The sequence below is a fragment of the Pholis gunnellus genome (assembly GCF_910591455.1).
Source record: "Pholis gunnellus genome assembly, chromosome: 11".
In the NCBI taxonomy this organism is placed as follows: Eukaryota; Metazoa; Chordata; class Actinopteri; order Perciformes; family Pholidae; genus Pholis; species Pholis gunnellus.
In genome coordinates, this window is record NC_136538.1 from 14632265 (window position 1) to 14655537 (window position 23273).

A 23273-nucleotide genomic window follows, 5' to 3' on the forward strand; every position below is an offset into this window, starting at 1 on the left:
GTATAGCAAACTCCCTCATGGCTTCCTGCATACATTTTTCAACACCAGGGGCGTGTTTTCTCTGTGATACATTTGTCCTCTGTCTGAACCAGGTTCTCCCCGGCATTCCATTAAAAGAAATCTAACAGCCTTTCTTCTTCTGTCTTCCTTCCCCTCAGATCACCGCTTAAGGAGGAAGGGGTGGAGCGGCGGGGGGGGGTCAGCGAAAGGACCGAGCGTGAGGAATACATGAAGGGCGGGGTGGGGGAGGGGGCGGCCACCACAGCGGCAGTACCACCAAGGTCAAAGTTCACGCAGGTAAACTGATTTTTCTTTTAATCCACAGCTCGGTGATTGTGCACGCTCTTTGGGTTAGTCCTGGCTTCTTTTTTATCCCCGACACGGAGCAGACTTGGCACGCAGAGGCGGACTGAGGGAGTAATGTGGCTGGTTTTGATTGGACCCTCCTGGGCTGGCGGCCGGGGAGGAACTGGGAACTGAGCAGTCTGCAGCTGCTGTTTATGAGGCACTGTGCAGGATCTTGTTTTGCTCTGTCTAAAAAACCCAGCCAGTCCCCGCCGAGAAGCCTGTGGCCAGTGTCAATACTGGGAGAATAGGAGAAAACCATGGTGCTGTGATTCAAGAAACATTTATTCCCCGCCCCCAACATTATTTTTTTTGCAGTGAGCAGATGCAGGGCCGGGTAATAAGGAAAACAGATTCATTTGTTTCAGATTTCTAGTCACAAAAAGTGAATTCAAGTGTAGATTTAGTGCATTTCTATGGAACCACTTGACTGAAGACTTTTCTAAACCCAATCTCAAGCCTGCATTAACTACAGGCTGCTTTTATTAGGGTTTTAGTTGATTGGTTGTTAAGTTTTAAGTAGCATATCGTAGTGATTTGATATTGATTTGAACACCAGCACTGAACTATCCCAATAAAACGTGTTACTTTGACGAGCTTATTGTTGTTCAAATGTATTCGTCTAGTGCGTGTCGGAGTGGTGTAAAACTCTGCCACATAGCTCCATTACCCTCTGTTTTGCCTCTTTTCCTCCTGTGTTCTTTGCTACCGGGGATTAGGGGGTGGCTTGTAGGGGGGGTGGGGGCAGATCTAGGAAGCAAATAAATAAATAAAGGGCTGGTTAATCTTCCTTAGTGCGGTGTGTGTGTGCGTGTGTGTGAGCAATGGCACCGCCCGGGGAACATCTGCCTCACACACAAACACACACACACACACATGTGCACGTATATTACAGACAGACAGACACAGATACTACACGCACACACACACACACACGCGCGACTAGCAGGGATCAGCCAAAGCAATAAGCACACGGACGTCAGAGCACAGAAAGCGACGGCTTTACCGCACATACGCTCCCCGAGTAGGCGCGCGCGCCCGACCGTCGGCGGAGTGACAAGCAAAGCACGGGGAAAGAAAGAGAGACGCTGCCAGCTGACAGAACAGAGCTGCACAATGTGACAGCGCTCGACTGCAGACACATGAAAGTATAGGAAGACGAGTTTTTCCGCGTTTCTCTGCTGCTGTCGTACTGCATTCAGCTCGCCTGGTATCCACGGCCTCGTGTCTTCTCCCTCGCTTTCACACATGCACATCGCGCCAACAGTTGATCAAACAACTGTGCAATCGAGGCTGAATTTGGCCAGACAGCCCGCCAGGATGAGTAATATAGTGCTCCTCTGGCTTAATTTGTTTAGAAGGCCTATCATCGCTGCAAACATGTTACAGACTGTTGCAGTTTACAGAGAAGTATTTTCCCCCTGCAGCTTTAATTGGATGCATTTTTAATGTTTGCACCACATAGTGTGACCACTGTTGACACTGAACACTGTGGCTGTTGTGGGGCGATGGAGTTGAGCTGTAGGAGAGAGGAAGCGTGTATGTATGTCTGTCTGTGTGTGCGTGTGCGTGTGTGTGTGTGTGTGTGTGTGTGTGTGTGTGTGTGTGTGTGTGTGTGTGTGTGTGTGTGTGTGTGTGTGTGTGTGTGTGTGTGTGTGTGTGTGTGTGTGTGTGTGTGTGTGTGTGTGTGTGTGTGTGTGATGGTCTGGTGGATTCCTTTCGTGTGTCGTGTCCGCACCGAAGGTGAAATTTATAGTTTTGCTTTAAAGGGATACGGCTCATTTGTTGAGCCTACGCACGTAGTCGCAGCTACGCTGTAGTTGACGTGCGCCTCCTCAAAGAGGTACGCTGTGGAGATTACAAGAGCTGTGATTGGTCAGCTCGGGCCGCTCGTGTGTTTTCTCCTGCAAGTTTCCAATTCTGGTAGGAATTGCTGATAAATGAAAGTTGAAGACGAGCTCAGTATTCTGCCTCACCGAACCGCATTTACGTACAGTACATCTGTCTAGTGCTGTGGTGACGCTATCGGTATATGAAATCCTCCAAACTACATATCACAAACTAGTATACAGCTGGCAGTTTTTAAACCCCAAACTGGGCTTTTTTTAAAAATGCTCTCCAGAGTAGATAAATTGTTGCCTGATATCAGACAGAATTGTCAACTTGGTGGAGTGGGCGGACTAAAGGTCTGGACCCGGGCAAGATAAGTTGTAAATCACCGGCCGTGTGTTGTAGCGTGAGCGGGGAGAGAACAATGACGTAAAGCCTGCCCAGACACAATCTGGTGCCGAGGAGCACTGAGGTTAAGAGAACATTACATCTAACCCACTCTCGTGTCACTCGTTTTATATATCGCAGATCTTTGGATACAGGCGTTTGTGTCGACGCATATCGTTTGCGAGTGAAAAGAGCAATTTAGTGACGTAGTCGATGTAGTCTAAGCGTTTTTTTTTTTTTGGTGTGTTGTCTGCGCCTCGTGCCTCATGGCGTTCCTAGATAAAGCGGAGGATGTCGCAGCCCTTAGGGATTAACTCACTCCAAAGGAATTAGCATCCCATTCCCAGCCTTCATTTTCACTGTTTCTTTCCCTCCATTTTGCGTCCTTCCTCCTCTCTTTCCATCTTTTTTTCCTTCCGCAGATGTACGTGTTTCTGAGGTGAATGTGTTTGCGTGATGGGTACCCAACATACAGTATAACATCTACATACAGAGAAGAACAGAGACAATACGAGTCTAATCAGGAGAGAATGAGAGTCTTGAAGTGCCGCAGCTTTGGAGGCTGATGATATTTAAAAGACAGGAGTGTGTATTTTTATCCTTCCCGGTGATATTCACTGTGGTTACCATCTTCACATACACAAGCTGGCCTTTTTTTGGGGGGGGGGGGGGGATTGTGTGCTGCAAGAGCCATCTCACAAACAAGCAGAGGTATAAAGTGGTGAGAGTGGGAGGATGAGAGGGAACATTGTCTTCTCTTTTCCAGCTCAGGGACAGAGCAGAACAGGTTGTGTGAGGATACTCGCTATCCTTAACAACGTCTAACGCTGCCTCGGGGCCACCTCTGCTTCTCCGATGCAGCCGAGAGTTGTGTTATCGAGAGGAGTCGGAGTATTCGCAACACATTCCTCGGCGTCGGATGGCGTTCCTGGTACACTGTAATTACCAGAGTGACGCTTTTACTCTGACACGTTTAGACATAATTAAAGCAGTTACTGAGATTAATGTCTGAAGTGATTTTGCTTTGATAGATTTAGATGACTTTCTTTCTCGTTGACACATCTATGTCTCCTTAAACCTAATAAGTATTGTACCTACATGGATTTAGTGTGCAAGCAAAATAGATCGGGACGCATCAGGGTGTTGCCTCGGTGTGTATTCTTGCCTTTTCACTTTGCGTCAAGATAAATTCTAGTTTTATGCAACTTTCTTAGAGATGGACCGATTTTCTTTGCCAGTTCCGATTACCGATGTTATAACAGTCTGACCTGCCAGTTCATATCTTTGCCCATTTTCTTTATAAGAACTACGATTGACAGCAAGGCTCCAGACGAACGTTTTTATTTTTTAGTGCGATTACTCTGCATGGGAATGTATTACAACATGATAACTCTCTGGTTGTTCCAAAGGTTTTAGGGTTGTTCTCCGACAGCTTGTGACAAATTGTGAGCTTTATGTCTTCTTCGCTCACCAACACATGTGGCGTGTGTGTGTGTGTGTGTGTGTGTGTGTGTGCGTGTGTGCGTGTGTGCGTGTGTGCGTGTGTGCGTGTGTGTGTGTGTGTGTGTGTGAGCGGCTGTGACTTTACTGTCTGTGTCACGGTGTGCCGACACAAAACTAATGATGCACGGCAGCACATGTAATGACTTGAAAATGAAACCGGTCGGCAACAGGTGCATCTATAATTTTCTTTCCTGTTAATAGTAAAATATAAATATGTAATAATTACATTGTACTGCTGAGATTTAGGCGGCAAAAAGTAGGAGCAGTCGGATGTAAACAAACCCCAAAGCTAGCCAAACCTGTTTGAAACAAAAAACAAAGTTTTTACCCAAACTATCCTGAATTCTGGTTCAGCTTTGACTTCCCCTTTTCTTGTGCAAACAGAGATTATTACCAATATTCTGGTTTCACTTCCTGCTTTGACTCGGTGTTTGTGACTTCGTCATGCACTAAGTCGTGCCAAAACCACACAAAACAAAGTTGTAATGCACCAGGAATTTTCCTGCAAATATCTCCAAATGTTGATGTAATCTGAAATGACATCACTCCTGTAGGCCGCCATCTTTTTTTTCTTGCGCCGGTTGGTCCATGATGTTATCCATCAGTGGGTCTCTCTGTCTGCCGTCGTCAATTACCCGGAGGAAAACAACATTAGAGGCCTGAATGGGACACGGAGCCGTGGCGGGCCTGACACGGCTGCGTTTATATGATTACACAACCTGTTGGCTGTCCGCCTGTCAAGTGTCTCCTGGCCCTGATGAATGGCTGTAATATGCCACGCATCACAACACGCCACGCCGCACACTCATTAATGGCCACTCATAATGCCGGGGACGTTCCTCCAATGCCGCCGCAGCATTCAGAGAGGGAGAGAGGGAGAGAGGGAGAGAGGGAGAGAGGTGGCAGTTGTAGAGTGAGAGTGAGAAATGGCGTTCATAAATACTTCAACCTTGTTTCCGTGTCGCCATTCAAGGCGGTAAACAAAAGAAACATGGTGTCCTCATTTGAATAATTTCACAAATGGTGTGGCGAGATGCCAGCCTTCCCACTCTCACGTAACTCTTGCCGAATGAATGAAGGATAACCGGAAACGGGAGATGTAGGAGTTATTATTATTTATTTTTTTTAAAAGTGCGACGCATATGTTTCCCAATTAGACACATACTCGTCCATCTGTGGCCTATTTGCATAGATTATCAGAAATGTGTGCAATGCGGCATGCGCGGCGGTGTGTGGGAACACTACAATAGGGACGCTCGAAGAAAGGAGATTGAATCGGTCGTCTGTCGGATGCCATCTGAAGCTTAGCTGATTGCTCTTTCTTTCAGTGAATTAGAGACGCGCTACCCAAGATCCTCCAAAACTACTCGAACTCTCGGCTGTAACAAACAGATCTGATTCTCGACAGTGACACTGCTCTCTTCACATTAAACGGGTGAAAATGGTTCTGAATGAGCTATTTTTCCGAAGGCGTCCGTGGGGGGGGGGGGGGGGGGGGGGAATGCTGTGTACGCAAGTGGCTTTGTGGCAACAAAGTAAAGTAGATTTTCACAAAGTGTACCGGCCGTGGAGAGGTTATCTAAAACCTACATGACCCTGAGCCACATTAGAGGGCTGGTATTTATGGCTCTGTCAGGCTTTCAGTGTGTAATGCCTACTGGGAAGCATCAGCCCCCATTGATGAGCACATTCTTTCTCTCCATTTGACACGTCTGTGCTCAATATACACCAGGCCTCAGCTTTTGTCTTTGTCATATATTTGAGCTTCTTCTCACATTAAAGCCAGTATTTTTTGATCGAAACCGACACAGATGTTAAGAGATTTTCAATTTCACCTCGCTTCAGAGGCGCCAGCATTTTTCAGGCAGGATGGAGGAAAGTACTGAGCAGTGCTGCACCTGCAGTGTGTGTGTGTGTGTGTGTGTGTGTGTGTGTGTGTGTGTGTGTGTATACGAGAGAGAGGAAGAGACAGTCGGCCTGTATAGTCCTCTATCTGTTTGCCTGTGTTAGTGCATGTGTTCTTTCTCACAGCGTGAGTTTCTCAGTTTGAAATGCAACACCTGCAGATGTGTCTTGTAAACTGCAGCCTCCAGCTTCTCTCCCATTCAGAGGGGACCATTGAAACAAAGCAATTAAAGTAGCTCTCTACATGGGGCGACGATCTGGTGCGCGCGCGTGTGTGTGTGTGTGTGTGTGCGCCTGCCTGTCAATGAGTGTGTGAGTGATTTTACATTGTTTTAAACTGAGTTTTGTACAAATTGGGTGGCAGTCCACGGGGGTTTCAGTCAAATATTCTGTGTTTTGTTGAGCTTAAGAACAATTGAAAGGCGGGCTACGGATAGAATACCGCGGTCTCCGTCACTTCAGACTGTATCTCAGACTTATCGTCGTCATTAGACCTGCTTGCTTTAAGGAAACACCGTGTCTGATCTCTCTCTCTCGGCCATTGCTTTTTGCCGTAATGGTGGTTGACCTTTATATCTATATAGGACATCTTATTTGAATACAATTCAAATGGTGCTTTGGAGGGAATTCAGCAGACATTGTGACCAGAAAGATCCAAATATGTCAGATAGATTTTCCTGGAAAAGAAACGGCAATTACCAGATAAAAGAAACGCTCCAGAATCTTTAAATGGAACAGCAAAGAGATCTAGATTGCTGTATGAAAGAGTTCAGCTCTGCACCAATCACAACATTAGCTGCTCTGTCATATTCATAGTGTGTTTAAATATAGAGGTCAGAGGTCACTGACAACCTGTTGACACTGAGAAGATTTATGCAACATGCACGCACACACACACACAGGCAGCCGCAGCCCAGTTTCTTTGGCTCAGCGTGTTATAGCAGTGGTTTCTTGTTGCTGCTGATCTTTTGGGTCCTTCCAGCTACAGATACCAGAGCCTGAGTTATTCTCCGCTCCGCTCCCTGACCCTCCTAATTGAGAACGGCTGTAGGCTGAGAAAGAGAGAGCGAAAACGGAGAGAGGAACAGATTCTAGCGTGGAGGAAAGAAAGAGTAAATGAAAGGGGGGGAGGGGGTGGGGGGGGCAAAGAGCTGGACCCGTGCAGGTCAACGCCGATCAAGTGGAGGGTCGGCCGTGCGCGCAACAGTTGGCCTCATGAAAGCTGAACCTCCTCCTCCTCCTCCTCCTCCTCCTCCTCTCTGGCCACAGGCCAAGCTGAGCCAAGCACAATCGCCTAAATGTAGGTTTAGCTTTTCAATCTAGTGTATGATAGCTGTAAGAAAGTAAAAAACTGTGTTCGGAGCGAAGAGAGAAAAATCAAACCGGAGGGGCGGGAAAGAGGAGTGGTATGCTCGGTGACAGCTGCATGCATGTCGGAGTGGGTGACGGTCTGTCCGTCTGTCAGAGCAGATATTTCTGTCTGTTTAGTGCTGCCTTACTGGCTGCCAGAGACACTCCTCATGTCATCGCTGGGTGCCTGCTGTCACTGGCTAAAAAGGAGAGAGGGAGTGTGTGTGTGTGTGTGTGTGTGTGAGACAGAGTGACAGAGAGAAACTCGAGCAGCTGTCTTGAAAGCTCCTCTGCTCTGTCAGTACATCTTGGAACTGCTTTCCCCTGGTGTCTCCCGGGTAAGACGGTACTGCAGCCAGTTGTTTGGTCCACCTTTTCTGCCGGTAAAGAAACAATTTTGGGGAGATTTAGGGTCCCAAAGTCCAGCAGGAACATATATCAGCAGTATTTTATTCACTACACCAAACAGGCATTGAGCGCAGAATGGCTGCTTCAGTTTCTTTGTAAGATGTGCTCTCTTTCATGACATTATTTGCTTGTTGTATATTGTATACTGTATGTGATTATTGGTGTATTATGTGATGGTTTTTGTATGTACCTTTGCTGTACTCGGGAGAAGCCAAACACAAATTTCCTCCGAGGTAAACAGTTGATCTAGATCCGGGTGTCGCACAGCTTATCTGTTAATGGCGGCTGCACACGACACAAGATTTAAGTGGATTTTGTGGATTCTTCCCTCCCGACAATGGTCAGCAAAGCCCTGATTTTTTTGATGGTTCTAAAGATTATGTCGCCAGATATTCCTGTGGCGTGAGGTATGCTAAGGGTGGCTTTTGTTTTACATTCCCCAATCTGCTCGGAAATCCATCCTGAGCCACACCGATTTCAAATTGCAAATATTAAATATTCACGATCGGATATCCTGTTGTGTGTGCGTGTGTGTGTGTGTGTGTGTGTGTGTGTGGGGGGGGGGGCAAATGCAAACACCAAGCATCAAGTAGTAGTCCGATGAAATGCCGGAATTACTAACATTCATATTTTTTTCTATGTTCTTTGTACATTTTCGGTGCAAAGTATTAGAAAAACCAAACATCGCTAATTCTTCCCGCCACGTTTGTTTCCACTGAAGTCATTTCTCTCCCGACATCAATTCAGAAGCCTCGACTCAGGCTATCTTCTAACCTCATAGCTAGAATTGGGAATTTGTATCGCGAGTGGAATTTGCACACGGTCAGTTTCAGCACAGATAAATGGTCCTAAGCGGAGCGCTAACATGTTTTTGTTGTCTAAGACTCGCGTGTCCTTGGCCCTGTTGGAATCTGCTGTAAAGCTCCTTCCAGTGCAGGTGGTGAGCACAACGTCGGGCAGTAGATACTGATCAGTTTGAGGTTTAGAATCACAAGAATGAAGCCGTAGCATACGCGCAGTGTATTATAAAGACGTGGTGCTAGGCGGCTGTCAGTTTTTTATGTAGGAGGCACAATTTACATGAAATATTGAATAGAAATAGCAGACTGTTTTAAACTTCCTGGGCCAAATGAATGTGAGCGTGGGTGGCACAGTTAGACGGCGTGGAGCTAAAACTCACTGTGTGCAGCGTTTTGCTCTCCCGAAATAGCTTTCAAAAAACGAGCCAGACTAGTCTGTTGAAAATATGACAAATGCCACAGAAAACTGTTCGACCTCTTATTTTGGATCGTACTAGTCTGCTATCATTTCACATACTGAAGAAGCAAAAGGATTAGCGTGAAGCACATGGAGGGTTTCAAGCGGCTGCACTGTCATTGCTCCCAACAATGGAGCAATCTGTTGGAAACATAATGTATTCCTTTAAAATCACGGGTTCCTGCTTCGTACTAATACGCCGCGTTTCCCCCTCAGCGCTGGCCATTGACTGTTTGATTGCAATCATCTGTTGTTGAAGTGTCGTCTGATTACACATGTTGTTGTCATGGTGTGGAGTGAGGTAATGGAATGTATTTTTCCGATATTTAGGAGCATTAGTGAGGCACTGGGCTGCACAGTGGCTCAGTGGTTATCCTGGAGGTTTGGGGTTTGCACCCACCGTGGAGGCTCGCATCCAAAACTGTGACGGTTTCGGAGCTAAACGGGTGTTTCAAATAGAGAGACGAGGGGCCACAGTTTTGATTTAAAGATCCTCCGGTATCTCAACTCTTAGTGACCTTTCTTGCACTGCTTCACGGGGATCTCGCAATGAGATACTTGCCCGACTTAATGAATCTAGGAAGCGGCGTCACTTGGTTCTCCAAATGTAAATCCCAGGCTGGAAAACCCCCCGCTGTTTAGCGGCGGTACGAGCTCTCACAGTGACGTTGCCTATAATTTTGTGGCAGCCGTGACAACGTTAGTCCAGCTTTAGATTCTGTACTGTCAGTGCAGCTTCCTCCGGCTCCTCTGGTGCCCTGACAGCCCTGCAACCACACACCAGTGTTTATGTTCTTTAGGTTAACACGGTTGTCTCTCTACGTAACCTGAGCCCTCGAACCTACATGGGCACTTGGCATACGTGTGTGAGTGTGGTTGTGTGTGAGATCTTGCAGCTGCAGGACCGGTCTCTCTATTTTTTTTCCCCTTGCGTTTCTCTCCAGAAAGAGCTGCAGGGACTTGCCAGTATTTTCATTCCCTCCGGAGGCATTTCCGCACACTAACAAAGCCCGGCCTGCGTGATGAAACGGAGAGGAAGCAGCTTTTGTAAAGGCGAGCAGTCGATTTTTCAGCGTGTGTGTGTGTGTGTGTGTGTGTGTGTGTGTGAACTGCTAACCCTGGCTAACAGTTAGTTACATGCAAATTTACTTTTTTGAGCTCGCAATTCAGGTTGCTCCAGGCTCTTGTTTGTCGAGCGCCTACTGTAGCACGAGGACAAGCCTGCTCTGTGCACCATTCAGACGACAAAGTTGTCTCTTGTTTGTAATTAACTGCCATAACACCGAGCTTGTTGGATTGGTTAGTGTTTTTACAGGGCTTGTTAACCACTGGCCTTTCACAGTCTTCACTTCCTCCGCAGCCGTCGCCAAAAGGAAATGTGCGCTGTGGCCCAGGTCACAGCTCTCCAGGGTGTCTGGCTCATGGAAAGGAATCAAACCAATAAGAGAATAAAAACCTTTCCCTCCTTTTGTACAATTTCAGTAGAACTAACATGAAACACGCATGTCTGTAATACATAACTAACACTGATTTTTTTGGGGGGTTTTCATTGTTTTTCTCTTTGCTGCCGGATACAATTTGTAAAGTTGCTGGTTTCCAGAAATAACTCGTAGGTTTTGGCCAGAGCTCAGATCGAAGCTCACACGAAACATTTCTGCTGTCTCACTTGAGGTCAATGACACAGCTCCCGAAAATCACAAATGTTTTTTTTTCTTATACTGGAGCAAAAGCAAAGTGTCTTGACTGCAGGGTTTTGGCAACCGCAGTGTCGCTGAAGCTGGGATTTTTCCTTGGGGTTGTCTACAGAGTCGGCGTCCTGTGGGCCCTGTGACACACGCTCATGCCCATAAACAGGGATTTGGCCCTCTGGAGAAAATAACCTTGATAATTACTGGGTGCATATGGACCTGCCCACAGGGGGGAGGGGGGGGAGGAAGGAGGAAGGGGGAGGAGACGGAGGTTGACCGAGAAGGAGAAGGAGAAAGAGAGAGAGAGAGAGAGAGAGAGCCACATCCGCTGGTGCATTCCTCCGTGCTGTGTCACACCGGTGCCGAGTTTCCCCCTCGGTTTGCGCGGAGATTTCCGAGAGGAGGGAGGAGTGCAAAGGGCTCCCGACGCAACGCCGGAGGCTGTGGACACTGACATTTCAAAGTTTAACAAGGCGACATGCCGCAATATTTATGGCCTCCCAACGGTAACAAAAAGACAACAAAAGATGTTTCATAAGTAAACCATAAGGTCTAGACAGTGGCCAAACATTGACATATGGAGGAGAAGACGGACACGGCCCGGTGAGCTGGCTGTTGATGCGCTCGTAGTTTTAGACTCGCCTCTCCCGCTCTTTCTCCGCCCGTATCATCATCAGCCAGAGCTGAATGTCTGTGGTTGGCCGTCATTCAGCTGGTTAAAGAGGGCCTCGTTGAACCGCTGCACTGTGCCCGGCTGCTACGGGACCGTTCATGCCTGTAATGGCAGAAATGGCCTGTCATCAACGCCGGCTAACGCATACCAATTCACTACTGGAAATGGCAAGGGCATTTTTGCTTGGTAAGCACAGTTTTCCCCCCCGAGCAAACCTCGTAAACCGCCTTTTTTTTTTTGTGTGTTGTTGTTGTTGAAAGTTTGGATTCCATTTCAGAGAAGGAGACGCTCCTCTCTGACAGAGCGGAGCGTCTTTAAACAAACACAACGCTCACGTCTCTGAATGTGTGCTGTCGTCTCTGTGGCGTGTGCGCCGCCTACATGGAGTGTAAAGTGAAATAGACTGAACCGCTCCCCGGGGAATTGTACAACAACAGCACCAAACAACAAAAAAAACGCATCCTTTGTGCTGTTTTCGAATGCTGGAAATTTGAAACGGAGGACTTTGTCACTCTGAGAGAGTTTTTTTTCTTCTTCTTCTTCTTCTTTCCTTGTCAGTTGCTCTGTGTGCCTTTTGGCTAATGGCAGCTCATCCTGTCACAGATGACCTGCGCCTCACTGGAACGTCCTCCGTCCTCTTTTTTCAGTCCCAGTGTGACACACAGAGGGAGGACATGCACGAGAGCCATGACTTCATTCCGCGCTCTCCCTCCTTTTTTTGTGTGTGCCTCCTCATCCTCCACACTATCTCATCCTGCCTTCCCTCTCTTGTGCGTTTTGTCTCCCTCCCCTACCCCTCGCTCTGTGTCTGCAGTCCTCACATCTTCCTGCTATGATTAGCTATAGTGTTTTTTTTTCCCCAGCCAGTGTAATGTCTAGAGCCTCCTGTGTCCTTGGAAAGCAGCCTAATAAGCTCAGACACACACTGCTGTCTCTGCGCTCCACGGGCCTATTCTCCAGTGTCACCCAGCACACGCTGAGGTAAACAAAGACACACACACACACACGCGCGCTCGCGCAAACACACACACGCTACCCTAGTGTGCTAATAGACCGGCATACCAGCCTGCTGAGGCGAGCGTTGACGCTAGCTTGCTAACGTTGACCTTCCGCGTGCCAATCACAACAAATCTGCTCCTGGATTTGAATACGGGGAGGAGAACAGTGTAAATTGAAAGCAGAAATCCCCCCGGTGTGAGACAAGATGAGCCTCCAAATAAATTATTCAGATGGCAGCCTCTTTCCTGCATGATTCTCGCCTTCTGCTACATTTAATGGCATCTGTGATGATGCCCATTGGAGATTAATCCAGATGTAAAACGGTGTGTGTGTGTGTTTGTGTGTGTTTGTGTGTGTGTGGCCTGCTCACCCCTCTTCTCATGCTTCCCGTTGTTGCGCCGTATGATGGGGAAACAAAGCCTCAACAGGGGAATTTATGTCTTCTCCGGAGAGGGCTGTAAATAAACAACTAGTGAATCAATGCCTCCATTTGTTTTTCTCTGATAATTCTGCCTGTGTCGCGCGGCGGCGTGACAGTGTTTCGCAAGCCGGCGTGGCTCTCAGCAGCCATATTTCCTCTCAGCGAGAGTGGGAAAACATGCCACACCGGCCTCATGTTTCATTGCCGGGGATCAGTAAATCACTGTGTGCTTGTTTTCATTTTTTTTTTATTTTCACCCACTGCAAGCTCATTTAGCACCGTGATGTAGCGTTTGTATGAGTGGGAAATGATACCGCCATTAGATATTGTGCTCTGGAGCTACTCAGTCAACTAAAAGACACACGGGCGTGGAAATTACTGGGTGCAAGCGTATAGCACAGCAGGCCCTGTGGTGAATGTGACTCAGTCCACGTGAAGACCATTGATTCGCCGCAAAACGATGACCTTTCTCGATACAAGCGCTTACAAATAGGTTTGCTTTTTAATAAAAGCCATTTTCCTTATTAGGGATGATACATTCTTAAAAGCTGTTATAGGCTCAGTTCATTCAAATGACAATAAAACATATTTTGTTGCCTCCAGCCCTGCGGATATTTAGTTTTTGCCTTATTTTGGCGGGGTTTCACCATATGTTCCTCGACGCGGAAACAGTGGACGTGAATTAAATTGTCGCAGAAGTGACATTTACAACATTCAACCAACCTTAACATCTCACTCCAGAAAGCGGTTTCTGTTACTTTGTATAATACATCGAGCAAGATTTCTTTCACTTCCATTATGTTGGGGATGGAGGCAGAAATCTCTCTTCTCTCCGCGGCCTGCTAGGTACCGCTAAATGCAAATGAGAGACTGCGTTTGTGTTGGGGGAGTGACGGGCCCTTTTTACTGGAGGGATAAACTGTTATTTCCCCTAATTGCAGTTCTGTGCTCCTGAGTAACAATAACGAGCGGTACACAGGTCCCAGAAAATATGAGGGGAGTTCCTTTTATTAGCTGCGGTTCGATGACTAATGGGAGCAGTGAATAATGGTGTGAGCGGAGTGATCCCAGCTCTTTAGGAATAAAGGTAACCTCCCAGTGGGTAAACCTTGATTAGGAGCAATCATTCAGCTTGATGCTGCTGTTGGTAACGCCAACACGACTACACACAAGCGCCTCTAATGAGCGCTGGTTTACTATGGTGTCTTTGTGCTCAAGCACCCTTCTCTGTATCCCATATCCAAGTGTGAAATTACAATATCAGATCATATTTAGTTAATTAAACTCATATGACTAATTTAATTTGACTCAAATATGGGGAGGGGGGGGAATGAATAAATCATGGAGGCGTATTTAGCTTGCTAGCGCTGGTGTTAACAGTAATTTAATGTGGGGCAATCTGTAGCCTGTGAAGATAGCTGTAGTCCGCCTACTGTACCAACACACATGTGAGCCAGACGGTTTTTTAGGGAAGCACTTCAGCAGAATATCAATGAAAGGATGTTGGGAGTTTCAAACGCAGAAATAAGTGAGTTAAAGATGCAGTCCTGTAAAGTAATCTAATGCATTAATACTCAGCGAGTGTGTCGTCCCATAAGGAGATCTGCACATCGAAGCTATAGCGAAGAGCCAGAAGCAGAGAAGAACTATTCCTCCCTGATTGGAGCCCGGAGAGTTCAAACACGGACGCTTCTGCAGCTAGTCGGGGCGTAGAGCAGGACGAGAAATCAAACTCGTGTTTGTCATTAAAGTATTTCATGTGTCATATTTGGCGGGGGGGGGATTAGAGACGCACATTTTTCTCCAGCTCTGTCGGTCCTTGTTACGGGCTTCCAATCTGTCAGATTCCCGACAGGGTGCTTTATTACATCTCGATAAATGACGCCACCGAAGTCTTGTTTTCCTATCGCTAAAAAGCAGATTGTGTCTTGTCAGACTCCCTGATGTGCGTTGCATTCTGTTTTGTTTTCATTTTGGACTCGCTCTGTGATTGATGAGGATTAAGAAACAGATTTTTGCCTATTAGGGAAAAAAACAGGAACGTCCTCATACCGCTGGTAAGGATCCTGATTTATCGCCCATGTCTTCATCCCAACAGTTAAGCATCAGCTCATGCGGCGGTACCGATGTGCTTCAGTGTGGGCTTCTTTTTGCAAACAAAATAAGATGGCTGCAGTTTGGATTTTGTCTTTTGTTGTGTTGTGCCAGCTGCTGAACAGGCAGACGTTTTTTGTCCTGGAACAGAATGCACTGGTGATCATGCTGTGTGCTTTCAATACATTTTGAGTGAAACAACAGCCTTTTCCGTTTTAGGGCATCAAAACCTTAAACTCAAATCATCTGTGGGAGAAAAGCGCCAAGTTCTTTTTTTTATTTTCCTGCAATTGATACTACACTTTGTCTCATTCTCCAAACACTTCCAGAGAACAGTACTGGACCACATACACGTCTGAACATGCTGGATTAATTGCCGTGAGAGGCTGACCGCCATTGTTTTGAACAAAAGCACATGTTTGCGCATTGATTTACGTGATGGGTATTGACATTTCTGTGGGTGATGGCATTTCCTGTCTCCGTGGTAGCCAGCTGGTGCTTGTCAGGTGACAGGGCAGTCGGTCACAAGAAGCCCCAAATGAGTTGCGACGCCAAGTCACTATATCACTGCTCTTCCTCTGGTGTGGTCAATTCAGAAGAAATGCCCCGTTGAAGGATGTTTACACCACCAGATTCTCGCATGCGCACCACAATGGAGGATACCTTTCTGGCTCTGCTACAAGCTGTCCCTAGACTGTGCAACCCGAACAGCAGTGTTAGCAATGTCGAACCAATGATGAGTTACCACGCACGGCTATTGATCTGCTTCTATCAGTATCAATCTCCAAGAGGAGGACAACCGCTAATCCCCGTCCTCCACCCTTTGCTTTTTTTTCCCCTCTGCATCAGCTGCTGGACTCCATTTGACGTCAACACACGAGCATGAATACTGTTATAATTACTCAGTTATCCTTTTGACTGCATGAATATAAAGTGTGCATTTAAAACATTGCCATCAATCGTCATCACGGTGTCAACAAAAACCCCTCTGACGGACTTGATGGATGATGTCATCGGGGTGGATGAGGATGTGTGGAACTAAATGGCGTCCCATTAGGGCCCACGACACACTCCAGTGAAAGCAGACCTCGTCCCTGCGCTTTTGTTTTGGGAGGTTTGTGCAAAAAATGTCGACGGTGTAGTTTGTGTACACGCGGAAAAACGGCATCAAAGCGCTGGAAGGTGAATACATTTTTTTTTTTTTTTTCTTTTTTGGTGGCATCTGCACATTCTGCAATATGCAAATGAGCAACGCTGCAAAAGCCAGATTGCCAGGAGAGAGAAGAGGAGATGGAGGGAGAGAGAAAAAAGAGGAGGGAGGTAGCTGAGTGGAAAAAAAGAGAGAGAAACAGACGGAGGCTGGTGTAAATTATGGATGCAACCTGCGATTTCCAAGAGGAAAAGAAAGGCAGAGAGAAACCTCAAGTCATGCATATCAGATTACGCATTTACCACATTTTCTTATCATGGTCCGTGAGCAAACTCGTATACAATCTGGCCTGTGTGCGTGTGTGTGTGTGTGTGTGTGCGTGTCAGAGAGAGGGAGCACTTACACATTCATCCATGTCGTGTTGTGTGGAGCTGTGTTGTGCTGTCATGCGTTCTCTGAGCTTGATATGACGTGTGTGTCTAAAGCTGTGTTGACTTTCATTGCACTATTGTGTTGCGTGTCTCAGTGTGTGTGTGTGTGTGTGTGTGCACTCATTGACATGACCCTCGACAGTTCACACATATAATTTCAAGCATTGAACACGCACACAGGCGCAGTGGCAAATCTCTTCTGTTTGGATCCCACTGTGGATAATTGTATGACTTTCTTCAGGCGTACTTGTCTTAACGATACACGGACTGCTGAGCTACCTGTTTTTGTTTCGCAAAAAAAAAAAAACGCCCGACTCTTATAATGCATTTTTTTGCTTGCTCGCACATTTTCTAAGTTAAGTAGAAGTGAATGTTCGTGTCCCACCACATCCCACCCTCGTGTGCCGGTCTCCTAACAGCCCGTGTGAATAATGGATCCATTCTTGAGTCATGTCTGTGACTGAGGCCTGTGCACAGCGGTGTGGTTTCCCCACCAGAGGTGGAGGTGGAGGTGGAGGAGACACAGGGGTGGGGTGTGGTGGGGTGGGGGGGGGCTGGTGGTCTGGAAATAGCTCGGGCCCCGAGTATAGGGAGCACGTTAGGTGGGCCTCTGTGCCAGCCTCACCGTCCTTTTTAACACGCTCGCGCGACAAAAAGCACAATTCTGCCCAGGAACCTGGCACATATTACGCACCTATTTTCCAGTCGGGTTGAAAGGAAATGTGGCTTAACCCGTCTCCATTCAGCTGTGCCGTTTTTGAATGAGCTCTCCAAACATGGCAGGAGATTTAGAAGAAAAAAAAATAGGATTCTGCGTTTTCTAAGAACCGGTCGAGAGCCACGTTGCACTGAAAGCCCGAAGTGTCTTGAGTTCGGGAACAGAAACTATAGAAGCTGCCCTGGATTTTGCCTCCATAAAAAAAAAAAATGTGTGTTAATGTGACAAAGTAGGTCATTTATCCGGAGCAGGGACAGCCGTGCTGTGCCTCTCCGGAGCAATGTCAGAGTGGGGAATCATTCCACGAGCGGACATATTGCTGAATTTGGGCAACCGCGCGGGGGGATTTACATATACTGGTGTTTTGTTTATGTGCAAAGCCCCAAAGCGTTAATGCACCAGAGGGGCGGGGGGGGGGGGGGTTGTTGAAGTTGGAAATGACCGTGGTCAATCCAGTGATAGCATCAGTAACCATAACCACAGATAGCTGCCTAAAAATCAGACTAAATCAGATTACCGAACAAACAGCCAAGAGGATTAATTTTGATCTCTCTTTTTTTTTTTTTTCCTCTCTCCATGAGACGGACATTAAATCTGCAATCTATAAAATCCCTTCAACTCATTTTACTTTGCGGCCCTCGTTTTTTTTTTTTCCGGTCACATGTTTTGAAGCGGAGCTCTTTCCGCTCTCGGTGAACTCTGCCCTTTTGTTCTGCCTCGAGGCCTCTGGAAATTGCTTTGCTAAACAGGGTATCATATCGGCCTTTTAAAAATATCTTCACAAGGTACGCCGCGGATCTGACCTCGGATCAGATGCTGTACTGCTGTCTGTTAAGCCCCATAATGTTATAATAACATGTTCCACCCGGCGCGCGCTATAGCTGTCAGGAATAACGCGGAGAGACGCCTGTGGCTCTGCGGGGCTGTCACGTCTGTACCACGGACCTAATTAATAGAAAACATAAATATACGGGAAGGGAATAATTACACCTTGTCCCCGGCTTTTCCGAGATCAAAAAAAAATGTCGCTGCATTTTCTTAGAATTAATCTTAGGGATGAATGTCGGCACACAGCAAATCAGCTGCAGTACAGTATGTGCTGTGGAAGAAGAAGAGAAAAAAAGACGGTAGATTAATTTGGTTAATATTTCATAAAGCTTACAAAGGCAGAGGGTCATTTGAGGCTTTTCAGATTATTTGTTCTCTGCCAATATTACACACCACGGTTGAGCTGCAAAGTCCACCGCACAATGCCGAGACGAGGCACTTGCCCTGTCGGAAAATGTTTGTTCGCGATAGCGTTGTTTGTGAAATGGGAGCCGTCCACACGTACGGCTCCTTTTTTCTTTTTCAAAGAGGGGAGGAGGGGGGGGGGGGGGGCATCGTATCGCTGATAGCTAGATTGGTATTCATATCCTCACGGGTACTCCTCGATATCAGCTGATTCATTTTGAATCTCCGCTCGGCTACTCACGCACAGCCTCACCTAAAACCTATAAGTACAAAGCACGCCGTTTGCTCTTGACAAACTGACAATCCCACTCTCAATCACTCCCTCTCCCTCCCTCTGATAGAGCAATACGTTGTAGCCCAACGAGACCGTAATCAGCGCAAACCTAATCAAATCCCTGCTCCAACAAGCAGCCCTGTCCGCCGGGGCTCCCATGAAACCCATCGTACATCAAGAGGCAAGGCCGCGCGCGGCAGTGTAGCTACTAGAGGCAGCCGCTGCATTAAATGTCAGGAGGAGCAGGATTATTTTCCTGAAAATGTCACTGACAGCATAATAGCTCCGTAGAAGAGTGGCTCATGCTATGTTTGTGTCTCATGCCAGCAGGTGTGATATGTGACACCGTGTGTTTCCTCTTGAGTGTGCAGGAAGAAACAAAGCGACTGTACACAAATGTGAACGTAAGCAGAATGCGGATGTTTGGTGGACACACACTGCCGTGTGATTGGCAAGAGTGTTCGAGCCATCGAGTTAAAGCCATTAAAGTGTGTTTTTTGATCTGCACGAACAAATGCACATCCCCGAGCCTCCTCATTATCGGCGGCAGGGAAGCTGCCTTGGCACTGGGACAACTGGTGTGTGTGTGTGTGTGTGTGTGTGTGTGTGTGCGTGTGCGTGCGCTCGCCCTGATCAGTCGAGGCTCATTCCAAGATTTGGTTAACCGAGTTGGCTCGTCCAATCGCGTCGCCACAGAGTGTGCAGTTGCTTCGGCCTCTGTGTCATTTAGAAGCACCCACGCTCTTGTCCTCTTGCCATGCAAACACACACACACACACACACACACAAACACTTTAGCTTTTTTCTGCACCATAACAGACATATACACATGTGCAAAAACACACACACACACACACACACAGCTGACTGAGAGAGTGACAAAGTTAGAGAGGGAGAAAGAGGAAAAAATGAGAAAGTACCAATTAAGCTCCTCAGACAGTTCTGCCAACAGACATCAGGGGGTGGGAGGGGGGGGGGGGGGGGGGATTGTTTGTGTGAGTGTTGTGTGTTTGTGTTGGAGAAAGGGTGTGTGTGTGTGTGTTTTAATAGAGCACCAGTCTCTAACTCTGACTCTACATTATTATATATCTATTGAGCTGTGCATGCAGATCATAGAATAGTAGTATTGTTTTGCTATAGATTTGTTAAACACAATATGGCGGCAAAGATGTTATTTTCATTTATATATCAATGATTTTATCCATAAAAAGTCGAAGAATTTGGATTGTGGTGAATGATTAATAAACAGTTAATTGATTGTCAAATATTCTAAGCTATTAAGCACAAAAAGCACAGAAAGCAGCAACCGGTAGCTAATCCTTAATCCAAACAATCTCTGACACAGAACAACTCTCGTATTGCCAAATGAAGCCTCCTTCTCTGCTCTGTGTTCATGCTGTGAAACAAAAGGCTAGTTTGGCCAAATCAGGACTGACATCATTGGCAACAGCTGCGGGCGGCATGTACTGTGTGTGTGTGTGTGTGTGTGTGTGTGTGTGTGTGTGTGTGTCTCTGCATGTCTACGTCCGTCTGTGTGTGCGTGTGTTTGTGTCTGTCAAGATGAGGTGACCTGATTGCTCAGCTGAGCAGTGAGGGAAGACCCAGCCTCGTGTTGTCAGAGCAGCACCATTAAAAAAAACAAAAACAAGAGATGGACCACAATGCACCTTGGCTGGTCTCCCCCCCCCCCCCCCATCTCAGCCACACACACACACTCACGCACATCCTGGCACTCCTGACCAAAGCCAGAGCAGATTTTGAGATGAAAAATGATCCACCGCTGGCCGAGCACATGCTGTATCAGCTCCCAGCTGAAGAGTGGTGGGTCAGGCCAAATCCAGTTTTAAGAGCTTTTATCCTTATTGCTGTAAAGACAGAGCTAGTTGCAACTGGACTCCATGTGGGAGTCTTTTTTTCTTTTTTTTTTTACTCAACAAGCTACAGGGGCTGACAGTCCGTAAAGACCGCAGTGAAACATGTCTCACTCGGCCTCGAGGAGCTGTTAACCCACTTAAATGAGCTGAATGTGTTTAGGTATCAGTGGAGACTTTTGCTATTACATGATTGGCCTGAATGCTGTTTGAAGAGGCCTTTGCTTTTCCTAAGAATACAGTTCTACAGGGCCTGCAGAATCTGGATCCTTTCCAGCATGACTGTGATCCAATTTAGAGATACTGACTAACAGCACAAAGGCCGCACTGGACACCGGCAGCTTTAGAAAGATATAATAGTGGATATTAGTGGCGGCACTCACAAAACAATAGCGAGGGGAGCGCTAGTTCGTTAGAGCCAGTTAAAAGGTGGGTGGCCTCATCAGTCACCCTTCCCAGCAGGAACACATAAAGTGCCATCTCAACACGCACACAAAACAGAAACGGCCCCCCGAAACCCCCACCACCACCACCACCACCACCACCACCACCTCAGTGGCCCCGTGGCACAAACAGTGTGTTTGTGTGTGAGGCGTAATAACCTCACCAGGGCCATCCCACCCCTGCTGCTCCATGTTATTACTCCATGTACCCTTTCTGTTTTGTCCAGAGAGGAAGGAAAAGAGATAGGATGGATTTCAAGCAGCACCCGGGGGGGGTTGAGGAGGTTTGCATGGGGGAGAAAACAGAGGAGAAGGAAGCACAGAGAGAGAAAGCAGAGAGTGGAGTGGAAGGTAGGGGGGGGGGGGGGCAGCAGCAGTATTGACGTAGGTCAGATAAGTGAAGGATTAGTGGATCCACAATGAGCTCGGAGGTGCTGTTCCCCCCTTTCACAACAGCCTGCGGTGAAGTGGCTCCTCTTAATGAACTGCGAGAAGCAGAAGGACACGCTTATGTACGCGTACACACACACACACACACACACACACACACACACACACACATGGATGTGCTGTAGATACCTTCCATCAACCTTAAGTCCATTCACGTAATGAATGGGCGTGCTGTGAGACCTCCGGTCTTTTTCTTTGTCCTCGTCCATTTCTGTCTCCGGACGGATTACATGTAGCTTTCTACATTTACTGAATTGATACCTTGCATTCAGTCATATTTACGTGTAAGTCTGGTGATTCTGTATATTTTTCCTGCTTTTAACAAAACAATGAATTGATCCTGCAAGTCGTGTCGCCAAAGCCCGCCGTCGCTTATTCACTCTGCACCTATTTGTGTATTATAAGTTGAATTAAAGAATAATCAACTCTTGACAACCAGACCAACAACTTTCAACACTGAATTGATTCTATGGAGTCCCTTCAGTTGGTGCTCCAGCATTGAGGTTTGACACAGATTTTTTGGGGGGGTTGCCTGACTCTCTGACATCTTTTTCCTCGTCTTTCCTTTTTCACAATTCTGCCCCTCACAATTAATGTAGACGTTATTCCACACACACAACGCCACACACACACAGATGAACATATGCATACGCCGTCACGCGAGGAGAGCCGCAAAACGCAGTAGACTCACTTCACACTCCTCCTCCGCCTCCCCTCCCTCAGCTACACTTTCTTTACAGCTCTGTCCGTTCTTTAACAAAGACTCGACACGTCTGCTGGAGAAATATGAGCAGTGCATACTTACTGTGTTTCTTTTGTTACTCTCTCCAGACACACACACACACACACACACACACACACCCATGCTTCGCCCACTGCAGCAGATACAATAAGACAGAGCCGTAGTAATATCTGCCGCTCGTGTTGAGATATGCTTGTTTAAAGTGAGAACTGCTCCTGCGTGTGAAGATAATGATACACACGACTCACTCGAGTGCAGGTTTTGTGCGTCACTCAAAAAGAGCGCCTTTGTGTGCTGAATCGTCTGTGTCCGGTGTGCGCGTTAGTGCGCGTCTATGTGGGGTGAACAGGTGCTTCGGATTGTGTGTTTTGCGTGCGTGACTGTGTGTGTTTTTCCCATGTGCGTCAACGTCTGTTGTTTTGTGTGTGTATGTGTGCGTGGGAGTGTACTTCGTGCATCAGGGAGAATTCCGAGGGTCAGGTGTCTGTGTGGTTTCACGTTGGAGTGGAAACTCAAAGGCTCAGGTTTCAGCCCGGGTCATCCGTCATGCTCCGTGGGTCTCCGAGGTTAAAGTTGACTCTGTTGAGGTATGGTGAGGGAGGGAGGGACTGGTCTGGCTAGGCTACCTTTATATACACACACACACACACACTCACACACACAGTTTATTGGTGAAATGTTCCACATTCAAGCATGCTCGTGTTTGCATTTTGACAAATCGTCCCAGCACTGCAAATACCAATTATTTTCCTTCTAGGATCGATCCGCTGCTTATTTTCTCAATTGATCAAGTAGTTCCAGTTCACAGTTTCTCAGAACCCAAAGGGATGTCTTCAAATTCTCCGTTTCGTCCAACCAGAAGTCAAATATTCACCGTAATATCATTTTGAGTAATTGTCTCAGCTTTAAATGATCCCTTTCAGACACTGTGGACACACATACACATTCATTGATTAATTCATTCGTTCATAATGTTTCCTTGAGTGCTTGTATACACTAAAACGTTACAGGAGAACAAGAACATTTAGGTTTTATCCAACTTTTAGTGGCTCTGTTGTCGTCGTGACTCAGATCAGCGATGTAAAATTGATTTCTGCAACA

General features: G+C 46.9%; 1 protein-coding gene across 1 annotated transcript in view; it reads left to right on the forward strand.

Annotated features, from left to right (window-relative positions):
• Positions 1-252: 252 nt before the first annotated feature.
• zmiz1a (zinc finger, MIZ-type containing 1a) overlaps positions 253-23273 on the forward strand; it is a 71265-nt gene continuing 48244 nt past the window's right edge. The window contains exon 1 of the mRNA XM_079169355.1: positions 253-297. The gene's annotated coding sequence lies outside the window, so the exon portion shown is untranslated. The remainder of the gene's footprint in view (positions 298-23273) is intronic.